Genomic DNA, 17955 nt, shown 5'->3' with positions numbered 1-17955 from the left:
GCCTAGCCCATAGGCCTATATGTTTTAATAAGGTTAGTCACACACCTCATGTAGCCTAGCCCATAGGCCTATATGTTTTAATAAGGTTAGTCACACACCTCATGTAGCCTAGCCCATAGGCCTATATGTTTTAATAAGGTTAGTCACACACCTCATGTAGCCTAGCCCATAGGCCTATATGTTTTTAATAAGGTTAGTCACACACCTCATGTAGCCTAGCCCATAGGCCAATATGTTTTAATAAGGTTAGTCACACACCTCATGTAGCCTAGCCCATAGGCCTATATGTTTTAATAAGGTTAGTCACACACCTCATGTAGCCTAGCCCATAGGCCTATGTGTTTTAATAAGGTTAGTCACACACCTCATGTAGCCTAGCCCATAGGCCTATATGTTTTAATAAGGTTAGTCACACACCTCATGTAGCCTAGCCCATAGGCCTATGTGTTTTAATAAGGTTAGTCACACACCTCATGTAGTCTAGCCCATAGGCCTATATGTTTTAATAAGGTTAGTCACACACCTCATGTAGCCTAGCCCATAGGCCTATATGTTTTAATAAGGTTAGTCACACACCTCATGTAGCCTAGCCCATAGGCCTATGTGTTTTAATAAGGTTAGTCACACACCTCATGTAGCCTAGCCCATAGGCCTATATGTTTTAATAAGGTTAGTCACACACCTCATGTAGCCTAGCCCATAGGCCTATATGTTTTTAATAAGGTTAGTCACACACCTCATGTAGCTAGCCCATAGGCCTATATGTTTTAATAAGGTTAGTCACACACCTCATGTAGCCTAGCCCATAGGCCTATATGTTTTAATAAGGTTAGTATCACACCTCATGTAGCCTAGCCCCATAGGCCTATATGTTTTAATAAGGTTGTATCACACCTCATGTAGCCTAGCCATAGGCCTATATGTTTTAATAAGGTTAGTCACACACCTCATGTAGCCTAGCCCATAGGCCTATATGTTTTAATAAGGTTAGTATCACACCTCATGTAGCCTAGCCCATAGGCCTATATGTTTTAATAAGGTTTGTATCACCCTCATGTAGCCTAGCCCATAGGCCTATATGTTTTAATAAGGTTAGTCACACACCTCATGTAGCCTAGCCCATAGGCCTATATGTTTTAATAAGGTTAGTCACACACCTCATGTAGCCTAGCCCATAGTCCTATATGTTTTAATAAGGTTTGTATCACACCTCATGTAGCCTAGCCCATAGGCCTATATGTTTTAATAAGGTTAGTCACACACCTCATGTAGCCTAGCCCATAGGCCAATATGTTTTAATAAGGTTAGTCACACACCTCATGTAGCCTAGCCCATAGGCCTATATGTTTTAATAAGGTTAGTCACACACCTCATGTAGCCTAGCCCATAGGCCTAGTGTTTTAATAAGGTTAGTCACACACCTCATGTAGCCTAGCCCAAGGCCTATATGTTTTTAATAAGGTTAGTCACACACCTCATGTAGCCTAGCCCATAGGCCTATGTTTTAATAAGGTTAGTCACACACCTCATGTAGTCTAGCCCATAGGCCTATATGTTTTAATAAGGTTAGTCACACCCCTCATGTAGCCTAGCCCATAGGCCTATATGTTTTAATAAGGTTAGTCACACACCTCATGTAGCCTAGCCCATAGGCCTATATGTTTTAATAGGTTAGTCACACACCTCATGTAGCCTAGCCCATAGGCCTATATGTTTTAATAAGGTTAGTCACACACCTCATGTAGCCTACCCATAGGCCTATATGTTTTAATAAGGTTAGTCACACACCTCATGTAGCCTAGCCCATAGGCCTATATGTTTTTAATAAGGTTAGTCACACACCTCATGTAGCCTAGCCCATAGGCCTATATGTTTTAATAAGGTTAGTATCACACCTCATGTAGCCTAGCCCATAGGCCTATATGTTTTAATAAGGTTTGTATCACACCTCATGTAGCCTAGCCCATAGGCCTAATGTTTTAATAAGGTTAGTCACACACCTCATGTAGCCTAGCCCATAGGCCTATATGTTTTAATAAGGTTAGTATCACACCTCATGTAGCCTAGCCCATAGGCCTATATGTTTTATAAGGTTTGTATCACACCTCATGTAGCCTAGCCCATAGGCCTATATGTTTTAATAAGGTTAGTCACACACCTCATGTAGCCTAGCCCATAGGCCTATATGTTTTAATAAGGTTAGTCACACACCTCATGTAGCCTAGCCCATAGTCCTATATGTTTTAATAAGGTTAGTCACACACCTCATGTAGCCTAGCCCATAGGCCTATATGTTTTAATAAGGTTAGTCACACCACCTCATTTAGCCTAGCCCATAGTCCTATATGTTTTAATAAGGTTTGTATCACCACACCTCATGTAGCCTAGCCCATAGGCCTATATGTTTTAATAAGGTTTGTATCACAACTAAAGTGGCAAAATAACTTCTTAAAATTAAGCACATTAATCCGCTTTACAAGGGGTGTAGAGCCTAACTGGCATTCATAAGCAGCGTGTGAGTTTCAAGTTTGGGGAAGATAATTTTCACCATAAAAATGCACCGTTATAATAAAAGCATTACATGCATAATTGCATTTTGCGGTCACTTTTGATCATGGTGTTTTCCTGCTAATGGAACATTCCTACTTTGAAGAATCTCGAGCAGCATGTAGCCTAGTGGTTAGAGCGTTGGGCCAGTAACCGGAAGGTTGCTAGATCAAATCCCCGAGCTGACAAGGTAAAAAKCTGTCRTTCTGCCCCTGAACAAGGCAGTTAACCCACTGTTCCTAGGCAGATTGAAAATAAGAATTTGTTCTTAACTGACTTGCCTAGTTATATAAAAGGTCATTTTTATATATTTTTWAATCTCAAATATAAAATATATTTGGATTGTTTGACATCTTTTTGGTTACTACATGATTCCATGTGTTATTTCAGTATTGATGTCTTCACTATTATTCAATAATGTAGAAAATAGTAAAAATAAAGAAAAACCCTTGAATGAGTAGGTGTTCTAAACGTTTGACTGTATGTGTGCTCTCTAAGGTCAGTCAGTGAAAACTGCCAGGGCACAACAACATTTACAAATTGCACCTTTTGCATTCTACTATTACAACTCAACAGCAGAAAGTTGAAAGCCTGAATGAGTTCCTAAAAAAAAAAGTTTAATTATTTTTAAGTCGGGACCCGCAGTCCGTATTGATCCGGTTCTGGGTCCGGACCGCGGTCCGTATTGATCCGGTTCTGGGTCCGGACCGCGGTCCGTATTGATCCGGTTCTGGGTCCAGACTGCGGTCCGTCACTTACGTGATGTATTGGTGTCTCTACCTTCTTGCCATTTGTAGTGTTGTCTGTGCCCAACCATGTTTGTACCACGTTTTGTGCTGCTACAATGTTGTGCTGCTGCCATGTGTTGCTATCATGTTATTGTCATGTTGTGTTGCTACCAGGCTGTGTTGTCATCTTAGGTCTCTCTTTATGTAGTGTTGTCTCTCTTGTCGTGGTGTGTGTTTTGTCCTATATTATTATAGAATTCATTTTTAACACCCCATCACATGATCCCTCTGACACCCCATCACAACAGGGCTGTGACTGTAATACCTACGCTAACCAATACTAATATTTACTTGACCAGCAAGGAATTATTGCCCCAAATATATTCAAACACTAGGCCTACATGCTAATTTGCTGGGAAATATGTAAGTCACACAACTTAAGTACCACTTTCAAAGATCCCCAGGGAACTGACCCACCATTTGATTCCTCTGAGTCTGGTAGCAAATGAAGGCCTAATGAAAGCCATGTGATGTTTGAAAGGAGCCTTTTCTCACACAGCCTGCCAGGTTAACATGCCTGCTGATTTCTCTAGCAGGAAGAGGGGAGGAGGTAGAGAGATGCCAGCTACACGTAAAGGAAAAGGAGAATGGAGGGAAACAGAGCAGAGAAAGAGAAGGGATGTAACAGGAAGAAAAGCGCACCAGAAGGTTTTGGCGGAGGGTCAGGAACCAAACAGCAAGCTATACTTGGATCCTTCCCAATAATGGAGGAATTAAAAAGAGTTCAGTTCACACAAAGACAACGGCTAGGTGCTTTACAGTATGTCAATAACACACTCAAATCCAACAGGGGGCAATTCCACAGTAACAGAGTGACACAGACTTTAAAATGTATGWCAAACAAAAAAACAATGATTGCAAAGTTAAACCAACCATATAACTCTGTGCACAAGGACTACATTGAACAATTTCCACAAAAACACATTTACTGAAAGAACAGTGCAGATGCAAAGTACTTCAACCGAATGACGGCACAAACAGCACAAACCATCATTCTGGATTCAACAGGTGACTAGTTCAAAAATGCATGAAAGTAAAGCATGGTTGGGGTTTTTATTCTGAGCTGTTGAGACTCCTTTCTTGAATTTAGCCAAATGTGATGCAGCTTTGGTTTTCTAGGACAGCTAGGGGGCTGGTCATATGGCATTTTAGGGCCATCATGACCTCACTTTTAACCTTTATTATGAGCCTTTCCAGAATTGAGAATTACACCAACAATGAAAGCAATTGTCTGAGGATRGTGCTGGACCATCTGATATAAAAAGAACAAGGGAACAGYTCGTCACAAGTCATGTGACATGATTGTCTCGGACACAAGGCTCTAGGCATAACCACCACTCACCAACCACATTGTTACATCATAGACACTGACAACACTTCCTTCAAAATGAACACAAAGTGGCTCGGTGCCTAATTCTTTTCAAGTCACACACATAGACACAGAGATGCCAAAGATTTTAATAACTAACCCAAAATAGACCAGATCCTGTCGTTTCCAATCGGAGCAAATTAATCAAAGTGGGCAGAACAAACAAGGAGGTGGGCAGAGCCAAGCACAAGCTAGTGAGATCCTATTGGCGCATTCTAGCATTTAATTGCATATTTCCATTAGGGAACGCCTACTCTAAAGTGTGCGTGTGCAATAACTCAATTCATCCTGGCACTTTGGGTGAAATCCATCTGGCTCCATCTTCTCCCACTGCCGGATACTGGGCTTCCTCATCACCATATCTGGTAGTGAGTGGAAACGCCAACCGGRTGCTTCACACTTATACATCGGGTGAAATATCTGTGGAGATATTGTAGATGCACCCAGGCAGAAATTCAACACACACAGTATATGTTTGTTTATTAAAATCCCCATTAGCTTTTACAGGAGCAGCAGCTACTCTTCCTGGGGTCCAAGTATGGGACAGTTAGACAGTCACATGCATGAACGGACAATCAGACTGGAACACACGATACACTGGCTGAAACTGAAAAAACAAACCACTTTAATAGTTGCACTGACACATTTACACAAGAAGATGTTGTTTCATGTTGGTGTCTCACACCCTGACACCCTGCTCTGTTCCCCTGCTCCCAGCTCCTTATAAAGGCTGTTTTGTCAAGGCTTTCCCTCTCCCTCTCCCTCTCTGAACTGAAACAAGCTGCTGATGTTTCCTCCCTTCGTCTCTCCCCTACATCTATCTCTCTCTCTGTCTCTTCCCCCTGTCTCTCCCCTACATCTATCTCTCTCTCTCTTCCCTCCGTCTCTCCCCTACATCTACCTCTCTCTCTGTCTCTTCCCTCCGTCTCTCCCCTACATCTATCTCTCTCTCTATCTCTCTTCCCTCCGTCTCTCCCTACATCTATCTCTCTCTCTCTGTCTTTCCTCCGTCTCTCCCTACATCTATCCTCTCTTCCCTTCGTCTCTCCCCTACATCTATCTCTCTCTCTCTGTCTCTTCCCTCCGTCTCTCCCACATCTATCTCTCTCTCTCTCTGTCTCTTCCCTCCGTCTCTCCCCTACATCTATCTCTCTTCCTTCGTCTCTCCCCTACATCTATCTCTCTCTCTCTCTCTGTCTCTTCCCTCTGTCTCTCCCCTACATCTATCTCTTCCTCCGTCTCTCCCCTACATCTACCTCTCTCTCTCTGTCTCTCCCCTACATCTCTCTCTCTGTCTGTTCTCTCTCCTCTGTCTCCTTCCCTACATCTATCTCTCTTCCCTTCGTCTCTCCCCACATCTATTCTCTCTCTCTGTCTCTTCCCTCTGTCTCTCCCCTACATCTATCTCTCTCTCTGTCTCTTCCCTCCGTCTCTCCCATACATCTATCTCTCTCTCTCTGTCTCTTCCCTCTGTCTCTCCTCTACATCTATCTCTCTCTCCCCATCTCTCCTCTACATCTATCTCTCTCTCTCTCTCTCCGTCTCACTCTCGAATCCATATATGGGAAGAAAGCAAATGGGGGTTATTCTGATTGCCAAGCTGATGCATCAACAACCAGTTTCTGTCTTCTGTTCTGTAGGCTTAGCTGTTGTCATGTCAGCTGTATCTCACCATGACAACACCATCTATCTATCCCTTCAGAGAGACCATGTTAACATTTCTAGATGTTCAACATATTGACAAAAATGACTGGCTGGGCTGTTAATAAAGCCTCTCAGTGGTCATCAGTCAGTGTATTCGAGAAGTTAGGCTAGGGTCTGCTTTGCTCACTGTTCAGCTGCTGGAGTAGTTTGGTTACTAGAGTTCGGCTAATCAGCTGCCACAGCCTTTCAACAGTCGTCAGCTGTGTCTTCAGTCCCGGCGCTGCAGGGGGACTCTTATCTCTTTGTGCCCTTGTCTGTCGCTCTCCCTACAGTTGAACTGGCTGCTTTAAGGCCTGCCAGGCCAGCTGAGCTCTCCTCCTCTAAGTGCCTCTCATCTCACTAGAGGAAGACAGGGACTGGGACTGTGAGCAGTCAGGCTTGCATATCCGCTAGTTTCAACCACATTTACAGCAGTGATTTCAAAGGCAGTGAGAAAAAGAAAACGAGAGAGACACAGACAGAGAGAGACACCGGGGTTACAGTTGAGCTTGGGACAGTCAAGTCACGAGTGGCAGTGCACAAAAGAAAGAGARGAGGGGGAGAGAAAGAGAGAGGCAGAGAGAGACTGTGACAGTCACTGAATCACATTGTGCCGGTAATGATAACCATCTCATTTTGAACCTAGAGAACTCAGCCACATGCACAAGCTTGACTGGCTTAGGGTGACTTCTGGCTATTCATAAAGGGATCCTACACACACAGTTCCCCATCATAAGCTACTAAACTGTATTATGTGGAAGTGGAAGACTGAGAAACGGCATGAAGATCTCTACTCATATCTGTGTGTTGGTCTGGCCTACACCCTTTCCTTGTAAGAAAGGTTGCATAATACAATCAATCAATGAACAGCACATGCCAACACTGACASTGAAACTCCCTTCCCATAGCTGAAAGACCAGGTGGTGTGCTCAGCTACTTCAGGGGTACAGTAACAGTACACACACCATGTGTCTGTCTGCATAGAGAACAAGGACAGGTGTCTTATATCCACACAGGTGACATCCTGCAGGCGAACACCTGACTACCTTGTTCAGCAGGTACAATTTGCACCGAGTACCACCTGTGAAAGTTCTCTGGGGAAAAGCCTTGTCCTGTCATGACCTGACTCTTGTCCATGCCTGGCTGTCAACAGATGCCACTGCCAGGCTGACTGGACAAGGGGGTAACAATGCAACAACAGTAAGGCTTATCTATACCTGAAGTAACACAATTCAAGGCTACATGGCCAGATATTAATTTGCACAAAGGAAAATTACTGAAATTCTGCAGCCTGGTATAGAATTCAAAACACCTGCACACTGTCAACAACAACTCCACCAAACACTGATCAAATACAACTTTAGGACAGAGCTTTCCTCCACTGGGGCTCCCGAAGCAGGTTTATATGCAAATATTTGAATATAGTTCAGGATAATGGGGAGGAGGGTGCGTGACAAGCTGCATAGTTGTTTTGTCGACTGCTGCTTGTATTTCAGATGAGTGAACAAAGCTCACCTGGTCTGGCTACGTTGCCATGACTACCGCTATGCGGGTACCCTGATGTAATTTGTTAGTCATCAGGGGGCCACCAGCTAGCTGGCAAACTATTCATCTGCCAATGCCGATTATGGAATTTAATACCAAGCAACTAGCTAACGTAGCTATCTTTTTAGTCCCCTTCATTTGTAAATAACGCTAACGTAAGGTTARCACGATTATTTGATCTGCAAACAAATAACGTTACCTAAACGCCCATCTAACACACGATTGAGTGCAATATACTGTACAGTAGCTGCCTGGGTAGAGCTAAGTTAACTAGCTAACGTAGATAGATAGTTACCGAGAAAAATAACCAGCATTACCTCTAGTTAGCAGATAGCCCCGCTAGCCTAACTAACGCGTTAGCTACCTAACTGCTTTCTCCAGCCAACTTAAATTGAAAGAACACTAACGTTATATATCTAACTAGCTAACGTTACTGACTAGCTACTGTCTAGTTTGGACATAAAACCAAATATAACAAAATCTGTGATAAATCCTTTCGCAAAACTTGGCCTTCATAGTGATGCACAAGCCTTGAACGTTGACGTTCGTCCAGCAGCCCACTGCACTGTCGGAGCTAGCAATCTAACAACAGACGCATTAGCTTCAAATTATCCTGTTCAAAGGAGACAACATAWTTATTGAAAACAAATATGCATGTAAGTGTCGAATATCTTACCTGTGTCCACAATTGTGTTTTATTCCAAAGACGGTTGACATAACATTKCACAAGTTAGCTTGCTACTTCTGCAACACCATTCTTTCTGTAAACAGAACCCAAACCCCACGGTAACAGCGCATGCGCAGTACAATGCCCTAGTTGTCAAAGTGTAGCCGTGCAAAATATTATTTTTTTAAGTCTATTTGAGAAAATTAAGAGGCACTGAGTGTCTGAGAAAAATCRAATGAAGTGTCAAATAAGTATTCTGCATAGGATTCAGGCATACCAGTAATGGCCCCGTGAACATGTGGTGAAGATCAGACAGTGCATCACCAGAAAATGTGGATGATGAACATATGGTTCTTCTTGYCGCCACCTACTGTGTTGGAATGTACGATCAATCAACTTCTACCACACCCTCCACCCTCCCCCCAAACCCAATTAAACGTTATCTACAATCAGGTATTCCCAAACTGGGGTCTGCTGAATAAAAATATTATTCACATAAAAACATTTATTTTACAAAAATAATAAAATAAAATGAAACCATCTAGTGTTCTGCGAAATAACAATACAATGTCAAATACAGGTAGCCTAGTCAAATAATTAATATCCAATCACATTATCTGTTACTTTCCAGCGGGAATTCCACTAACGGTCGGTATGAAGCCAAACGTAGCCGCTACACATTCTGTTTGCTCGAAAATTGATAAATGGTTCAAAAAAAGTAAGGCCCACGTCCATAGAGACACATACCAGCTCTACTGATAGTACTGCTACTACCAGCAGTACTACACCTGCACCTATTGACGACACAAGTTGTTCTGCTTCCACGAGCACATCCAATGCTAGCATCAGTAATTCTACATTTGTTGTTAGCTCAGCTAGCATGGACACTGACAGTTTTGAATCTGAAGCAGCCGAAGAGCTACTGCCCCCTTGCGAACAACAGACAGGGACGATGGTCCATCGAAGAGGCGCAAATATGATGAGTACTACATTGATTTGGGGTTCACTTATATTGGGAGTAGTCCCTTTCCTCAGCCACAGTGTGTTATATGTACAAAGTACTATCTCACAACTCGTTGAAACCTTCACTCTGCGCAGACATTTAGCAACAAAACATGCCAATTTGAAAATAAGCCCCAGGAGTTTTTTGAGYGAAAATTAAGACGACTTTTGAGTAGTAAGACATGTATTAAAGCAACATATACCATTAATAAGAAGGGGCTAGAAGCGTCTTATATGGTGAGCTACCGTGTGGCTAGGACAGGCAAGCCCCATACTATTGTAGAGGACTTCATTCTTCCTGCTGCTGCGGATATGACTGGGACAATGCTGGGGGAAAAGGCAAAAAAAMAAAACAGACAATGCCTTCATCAAACAACACTGTTTCACGACGCATCAGTGACATGGCAGGAGATGTTTTGAAACAATTACTGCTTTGCATACAAGCCAGTGAATTCTATGCGTTACAGTTGGATGAGTCAACAGACGTGGCGGGCCTGGCACAGCTCCTGGTATATGTCTGTTACGTTTAAGGAGGGTCAATTAAGGAAGACATCCTCTTCTGTAAACCACTGGAAACTAGGATAACAGGAGAGGATATTTTTAAAGTACTGGACAGCTTTGTGACATCAAATGGACTTTGGTGGTCAAGATGTGTTGGTATCTGTACTGATGGCGCAAAAGCCATGACAGGGAGACATAGTGGAGTGGTAACGCGCCTGCAAGCAGTTGCTCCTGACGCCACTTGGATACACTGCAGCATCCACCGAGAGGCTCTTGCTGCCAAGGGAATGCCTGACAGCTTGAAAGACGTTTTGGACACTACAGTGAAAATGGTTAACTTTGTTAAAGCAAGGCCCCTGAACTCTCGTGTATTTTCTGCACTATGCAATGATATGGGCAGCGACCATGTCACGCTTTTACAACATACAGAAGTGCGCTGGTTTTCAAGGGGCAAAGTATTGACATGTTTTTATTTTATTGAGAGACGAGTTTAAAGATTTCTTTACTGACCATCATTTTCACTTGTCTGACCGCTTGCATGATGACGAGTTTCTCACACGACTGGCCTATCTGGGTGATGTTTTTTCTCACCTGAATGATCTGAATCTATGATTACAGGGACTCTCCGCAACTATATTCAAAGTGCGGACAAAATTGAGGCTATGATTAAAAAGTTGGAGCTCTTCTCTGTCTGCATTAACAACGACAACACACAGGTCTTTCCATCGTTGTATGATTTTTTGTGTTCAAATTAACTCAAACTTACGGACAATGTCAAATGTGATATAGCGAAGCACTTGAGTGAGTTGGGTGCGCAATTACACAGGTACTTTCTCGAAACGGATGACACAAACAACTGGATTCGTTATCCCTTTCATGCCCTGTCTCCAGTCCACTTACCAATATCTAAACAAGAGCGCCTCATCGAAATTGCAACAAGCAGTTCTGTGAAAATTGTATTTAATCAGAAGCCACTGCCAGATTTTTTAGTATCCTGCCTTGGTAAATCGCGCTGTTAAGACACTGATGCCCTTCGCAACCACGTACCTATGTGAGAGTGGATTCTCGGCCCTCACTAGCATGAAAACTAAATACAGGCACAGAATGTGTGTGAAAAAATACTGAGACTCTCCAATACAATCCAACATTGCAGAGTTATGTGCATCCTTTCAAGCTCACTCTTCTCATTAACCTGTGGTGAGTTATTCACCATTTTTGATGAACAAATAAGGTTTTATATGTAAGATGGCTAAATAAAGGGGAAATTATTGATTATTATTATATTATTATTTGTGCCCTGGTCCTCTTTGTCACTTCCCACGAGCCGGGTTGTGACACTCGTTCTTATGTTTAATAAAAGTGTGTGGCAGTGTTACGTAAGTCGTTTGAATGAGGAGACCAAGGTGCAGCGTGGTAGGCGAACATCTTACTTTTATTTAAATGAACACCGAAAAACAACAAAATACAAAACGAACGTAAAGTTCTGCAGGCTACACAGCAACTATACAAAATCAAGATCCCACAAACTAAGGTGGAAAAAAGGCTGCTTAAGTATGATCCCCAATCAGAGACAACGATAGACAGCTGCCTCTGACTGGGAACCATACCAGGCCAACATAGAAATACAACATAGATTGCCCACCCTAGTCACACCCTGATCTAACCAAATAGAGAATAAAAAGTCTCTTTAAGGTCAGGGCATGACAGGCAGGCATACAATGATGGCAAAAAACAACATTTGAGAGTGCGCTGACCCTGGTGCTAGAGGGGGTACGCAGCTGGAGGTTGAATGTTAGAAGAGGTACGAGACTATAAAAAGTTTGGGATCCACTGCTCTATATCATGCTGAAACACCATTAGAATTGTTCAGCATGTCAACAACCATTTCAACAGTAACATCTGTTACCCCCAATATCTCTTTTTCCATCTCAAAAATAACCTGGCATTTCTGCTTTCCACAACCCGGGTCGTATTGAAGACCTTACCAATAAAAGCTATGAAGTCAACTTTATTCATTATCACACCGCACGTTCATGGGCACAACATTTCTGAACCGGTCTCGAAACCATCCTGGACCATCAGAAGCACCAGCCCCGACAGTAGGTCCACTTACTACAGGTACATCCATGATCCATCAGTCTGACAGTAGGTCCACTTACTACAGGTACATCCATGTAAGATCCATCAGTCTGACAGTAGGTCCACTTACTACAGGTACATCCATGTAAGATCCATCAGTTGACAGTAGGTCCACTTACTACAGGTACATCCATGTAAGATCCATTAGTCTGACAGTAGGTCCACTTACTACAGGTACATCCATGTAAGATCCATCAGTCTGACAGTAGGTCCACTTACTACAGGTACATCCATGTAAGATCCATCAGTCTGACAGTAGGTCCACTTACTACAGGTACGTACATCCATGATACATCAGTCTGCACTGTAGTTGTACCAATCTGTTTTCGGCCTCTGCATATGATACATCATGACTGATCCTGTATCTCTGAGCCTCTCTCTGTAGTTGGCATCCACCAAAAGCTGTTCTGTGTTTTGCCCCATAATTACAGCACTTAACCTTCACATTGCTTCCACATTCACCATAATCATGTTCCCCTCCACACTTGGCACATCTTTTCTTTCCTTTACTCTGAGCAGCTACATGTCCCATTCTTTAGGCATTAAAACACACAGTGCATATGGGACAAATTCTCTAACATTAAAACTAAGGAAGACTTTCTCAAACCTCAGCATCACTGATAGCTTTCACTTCTTTGACCCTCTTTCCTACTGATTAACCTTTTGGCCTCAATCAATCTGCCTTCCTTCACATTCTCTTTAATATCAACTGTGGACGTAGATATTGGGACCCAGTGAAGACCCCTCAATCTAGCATAATCACCAGGGACATTGCTTTTAATCTTCTTCCCATTAAGCTTTTCCTTTTCAGAATCTCTTGCTGAGCCTGTCTACCACACAATGTTAACAATCTACCATTTCCAATGAAACAGCTCATTTCACTTCCCCTACCTCTTTCTCTATGGCATTAGTGTCACGGACGTCGTTGTAAGGATTGTCTGACCAAAGTGCAGCGTGGTATGGGTTCAACATATTTATTTAGTGAACCGGCACAAAAAAACAATAAAGCACAAACGAAACGTGGAGCTAATGTAGTGCTCACAGGCAACTAACCAAAAACAAGATCCCAACAAAACCCAGTGGGAAAAGGCTGCCTAAATATGATCCCCAATCAGAGACAACGATAGACAGCTGCCTCTGATTGGAACCATACCAGGCAACATAGATAAAAAAACTAGAGTACCCACCCTAGTCACCCCCGACCTAACCAAATTAGAGAATAAAAGGCTCTTTTAAGGTCAGGGCGTGACAATTAGTTAGTTGGATAGGGTGAAGTGAGGTCCTGTGGTCTCATCAAACACCACTTTCCACTCCAACACATCACTATTATTGCTTCCTACCTTGGCCCTCTTTATGCTTTCTTTACTAGACGCTCCACTGCTTTCTGCATCATGATCTCTCTTCTTCCTATGTCTTTCCACTACCGACCATTCTGGTCCTTGACCCTCATCCTCCCGCTCCATACCATCAGAACTGACACACATATTGTTCTCATTCCAGCACAGCTGTTGCTTCACCATCTTTTTCTGTATTTCCTCCCTCTCTCACACTCCCCTCTGAACATATGGTTCTTGTTGCAAATTGGTGTAACTCCCCTCCGCCATCAAAACCCTGAGGAAACATTGTATCAGAATCTAAATTCAGGTTCGGCAACACCATGGTAAAGGCCATGTAAAGCTAGTTCTTCCTGTCAAGGCTTGTTTCATCATGTTCCTGGACTAAAGAGTGTGAAATGTTACCTCAGAAAAGTCTGTATCTACCTCTGGTATATTCTGTTGAAATAGAGCTCGAGGGGAAGTGTGTACAATAGGTAACCGTAGCAATTTTCACAGGCAGCCCACCAGGGGGAGCCATTCACACTTGATCTGAAGCTTTATGAATATTTAACCTTTTATTTAACTAGGCAAGTCAATTAAGATAAAATTCTTATTTACAATTGTGTACACCCGATGGGACTCCCAATCACAGTCAGTTGTGATACAGCCTGGAATCGAACCAGGGTGTCTGTAATGATGCCTCTCGCACTGAGATGCCGTGTCTTAGACCGCTGTGCCTCTTGGGAGCCCAGAATATGGGCCCAGATCCGAAGTTCTCAAAGCAGTTGAAACAGGACAAAGTCACATATTTTGTGTTTGTTTTTCATTTATTGTAGCATGCAAAGTTTCAGGTACTGACATCTCCCTCAGACCAGGTCTGCCTGGTCCATCAAAATAGTATCAGAGTATTCTGCTTGGCCAAGCTGTCAGTGCAGGAGCAAATAGCACACAAAGACAACCAACAGGTCAGGCAGTTGGCTGGTGACATCTGAACACAATCAATACTTCAAACTAAGAATATGGTTCAGGATATTGCCTTGCAATGCAGGGAAACCTTTCACAAAGTGATATTTCAAATGAAATAAATGGAATACATATTATTCATTTAGACATTTGTTTATGCTGTCTCAGCCAGTTTCATCATTCTGAAACCTTTATTTGTCCCTCTATATCAGTATTTATTTAAATAGCTGATTACATTTTGTTGTATAAACGAGCAGTTAGTCCATCTAACGATGGTGCCAGCTGTGTACAATAATGATGGATGTGTGCACCATCTTGTATTTCATTAACATTTCAATCGAACAATAGATTTGCAAAGAAAATGTCTAATACAGACATAAATATTCAAACATCAGTTCCGTCATAGTTGTACAATTGACAAACAGGCAAATGTTTTGACCTTACAAGACCATCCTCGGCTAACTTTGACTATTCAGCAAATTTTCAAAATTCAACTGAAGAAGCAGACTTGACTTATCCAGAGTGAAGTACTACAACTCAACCAATGATGGTAGTAAGTAATAATAATAATAATACATTGATCGTTATCAATAATAAAGCATTTCAGAAGCAGTAAACAGTCAAATGCTGCAGGCAGGCTAAAATACTTGGCGTGGCCACACAGTGGGCATGTGCAGAACACTTACATCGCTGGGTGTGTTGTATCACAACTACAGAATCATGTACTTCCTCCTTCGCCATGACAACAAGAGGGACTAGCATGCATGACCTGGGGCACTGGCTGGATAGTGGGGAGTAAGAACATCTTGCAATGATGACGTGGGAAGTGCAGTGCGATCAGATCATTACACCAGTGAGTCATTAGACAGGCACTGGAACACTCTGGGAACTCTACCTACATTACTCCCTGTTCTTAATGTGCACATTCCCTTCCCAACTGGGTAATACTATTGGTATTGAATCCAAACATAAAAGGACACATTATAGCAAAATTATAAATCCCTCCTTAAACACAATTTATGTGGTGAAAAGTTACATTAAACTATATTCATTAATGAAAATATTTGCGCACATGACCCATAATATTCAGTGCTGAAGATGCGTTCAGGGGTGTAATCATTAGCCAAACAGTTGCAAAACATTACGTTTTGCAACTAAAATGAGAGTTTCTATTGGACAAATTCAGGTATGTCCCTCCTCGTTTCGTTCCGTTTGCTTCCTGCAACAGAATCGGCGTAATGAATAAACCCTTCATCAGTAGCTTAGCAACATAACTCCTCCATCACTAAGGGCTGCAGAGACTAGGCTCTAGCACTCCCTGCTGGAACAAACCTAAACTACAGGAGCTAGCTAGATTGGTCTAGAATCACAACACTACCCTTGAACTTGACCAGGTTCTAAACCTTAATAGACTCCCTGGTCCCTCCCACATCTTATACCCAAAGGCCCCTATCCCCTAAAGGGCCCTGTCCACCGTTAGACAACAATGGACTCCGCTGATTGATTGTACACAATATGACACTAAGACAATTTCTTAAGTCAAAGTCTGAAACAGGAACAGAAGAGCAACAGAAATACAGTAGCCTGTCAGTAATGCTAAGAGAATGGATATACTGTATGTCTTTATATTTGTATGGGGCAGTCCTTAAGAATTGTCAATCACTGGTCAAGTTGTGTCTCACTTAGCCTGTCTGCTTCCTTTCAGACCGTAACAAAATAAACCCTATTATAAATAGGAGAGTTTTTCTAAGTGCTGCAAGTTAACACATAGCGTCACCCGAATCTCTTCACCCCCACAGGCAGGAGAAGACAGCAAACAGAACGTTCAGTGCACAAAACTGCAGTAAAATAACACTGACCCTTTTAGGCCAATGCATGACCCTCGGTAGCGATCACATAATGATGATGGACTGTATTCGTTAGACTGCTTGAAACATGAATATAGAGACAGACTGATGGGTCGGTTTCATTTCTTCCCAAACATGACCACCAACAACGAAACAAAACAGAGATCCCGATAGAAAATATTTTGACAAATAACTTCACGGAAGTTAGCAATGCTTGAAAGAAAATAACAAAACATTTGTGAAAAGTTTGAACAGGGACCAAACTAAACAAAGACAGCGTGAAGGAACACAATAATCACCTGCTGGTTTGTTGACAATCTGTCATAGTAAACACAGGTTATGAGTTTGATGCACAGAACCAAAAAGAGCTGCAACAACCAGTTTACATTGTGAATATATGTCATGTGATTACACTGTACAGATAACTGTAAGTATGACGTATCATTCCATCACAGCAGATCACTACAATTCAATCCCTGGCTGCAGTTGCACAGAGGATAGCAATAAATGATGGTGCCAGAACCACTGAATACTGAAATCTGTTGAATATATCAAGGATTGTTGATACATGTTGTACTGTTTGGTGTTTTTAATGTATTAACCCCATGGTGAAGACTAAATATGAAGAGATATTTTACGAACATAAAAAAAAGGCCACAATTGTGCACACATGTGAGTGCGTCATCGTCTTGAATCTCATCTATGAAATGCTTGAGACCAACAAATGACACATCACACAGGATAACACGGCCAAGCCTTAGGAACCTTTGATAGGCTACTACAATGTCTAAAGTAGATGGGAGTTGGACTAGAGCAACATCTAGTGTTGGTATCCTTCATCTCTTCCTGTTTAGCTTCCTCTTTTAAGACATACAAACCCTGTTCAATTAGCGCTGTTTTTTTTCAAAGTAAAGACTTGGAATTTTTCGAGAGGCAAATATCCTTCCTATGACTACAAATGCATAGTAATGTGCTGTTATTGTCATCAGCTCAATGTCAACAGATGCTGATCGCATACACACACACAACAGTGCTGAACACCTTTGTTACCTTGGAAACATTGTAGAACTAACAAAAATAAAACTATTGGATGCCATGTGAAGCATGATAATCACCATCATATCATCATTATAGGAAGTGGAGAGCGAGCAGCACACACAAACAAACACTTGATCAAAAAAAGACCCTGCCGAGATGAGAAAAGAGGAAATGCGACGGAGGCTACTGGTGTGTGTCTGAACTATACATCTCTCTTTGTCATGTTTGAAACAACACTACCTGTGGTCTAAAGTAGCATACTGTATATAATATGCCCTAAGACTGGTGATATTAGTGGGGTGAGACCTGATCGCTGTCTGATGATACAGGCCTATACAACCCTAAGATGTTACTGTGACAGCAGGTGTAGGAGCTGTGTAGCGCTGGGCCGGGACCACCGCTCGGGACCACCGACTGGGACCACCGGCCGGGACCACCAGGCGTGGGGGTGAGGTGTGTTTGCCCTCTCAGTTCCCGTTGAGCAGCATCTCAGGGCCTGTGTTAGGGCAAGGGCCCATGTCCCCCAGTCTCAGAGGTCCGGTCCTCATCA

General features: G+C 42.5%; 1 protein-coding gene across 1 annotated transcript in view; it reads right to left on the bottom strand.

Moving 5' to 3' along the window:
* Nucleotides 1–8880, bottom strand: part of LOC139029548 (rab GTPase-activating protein 1-like) — a 35801-nt gene extending 26921 nt beyond the window's left edge. The window contains exon 1 of the mRNA XM_070449766.1: nt 8609–8880. The gene's annotated coding sequence lies outside the window, so the exon portion shown is untranslated. The remainder of the gene's footprint in view (nt 1–8608) is intronic.
* Between the last annotated feature and the right edge of the window lie 9075 nt (nt 8881–17955).

The sequence above is a fragment of the Salvelinus sp. IW2-2015 genome, linkage group LG20 (genome assembly GCF_002910315.2).
Source record: "Salvelinus sp. IW2-2015 linkage group LG20, ASM291031v2, whole genome shotgun sequence".
In the NCBI taxonomy this organism is placed as follows: Eukaryota; Metazoa; Chordata; class Actinopteri; order Salmoniformes; family Salmonidae; genus Salvelinus; species Salvelinus sp. IW2-2015.
The sequence above is the reverse complement of the archived record's forward strand: the minus strand, read 5'-3'. Positions and strand labels throughout refer to the sequence as shown.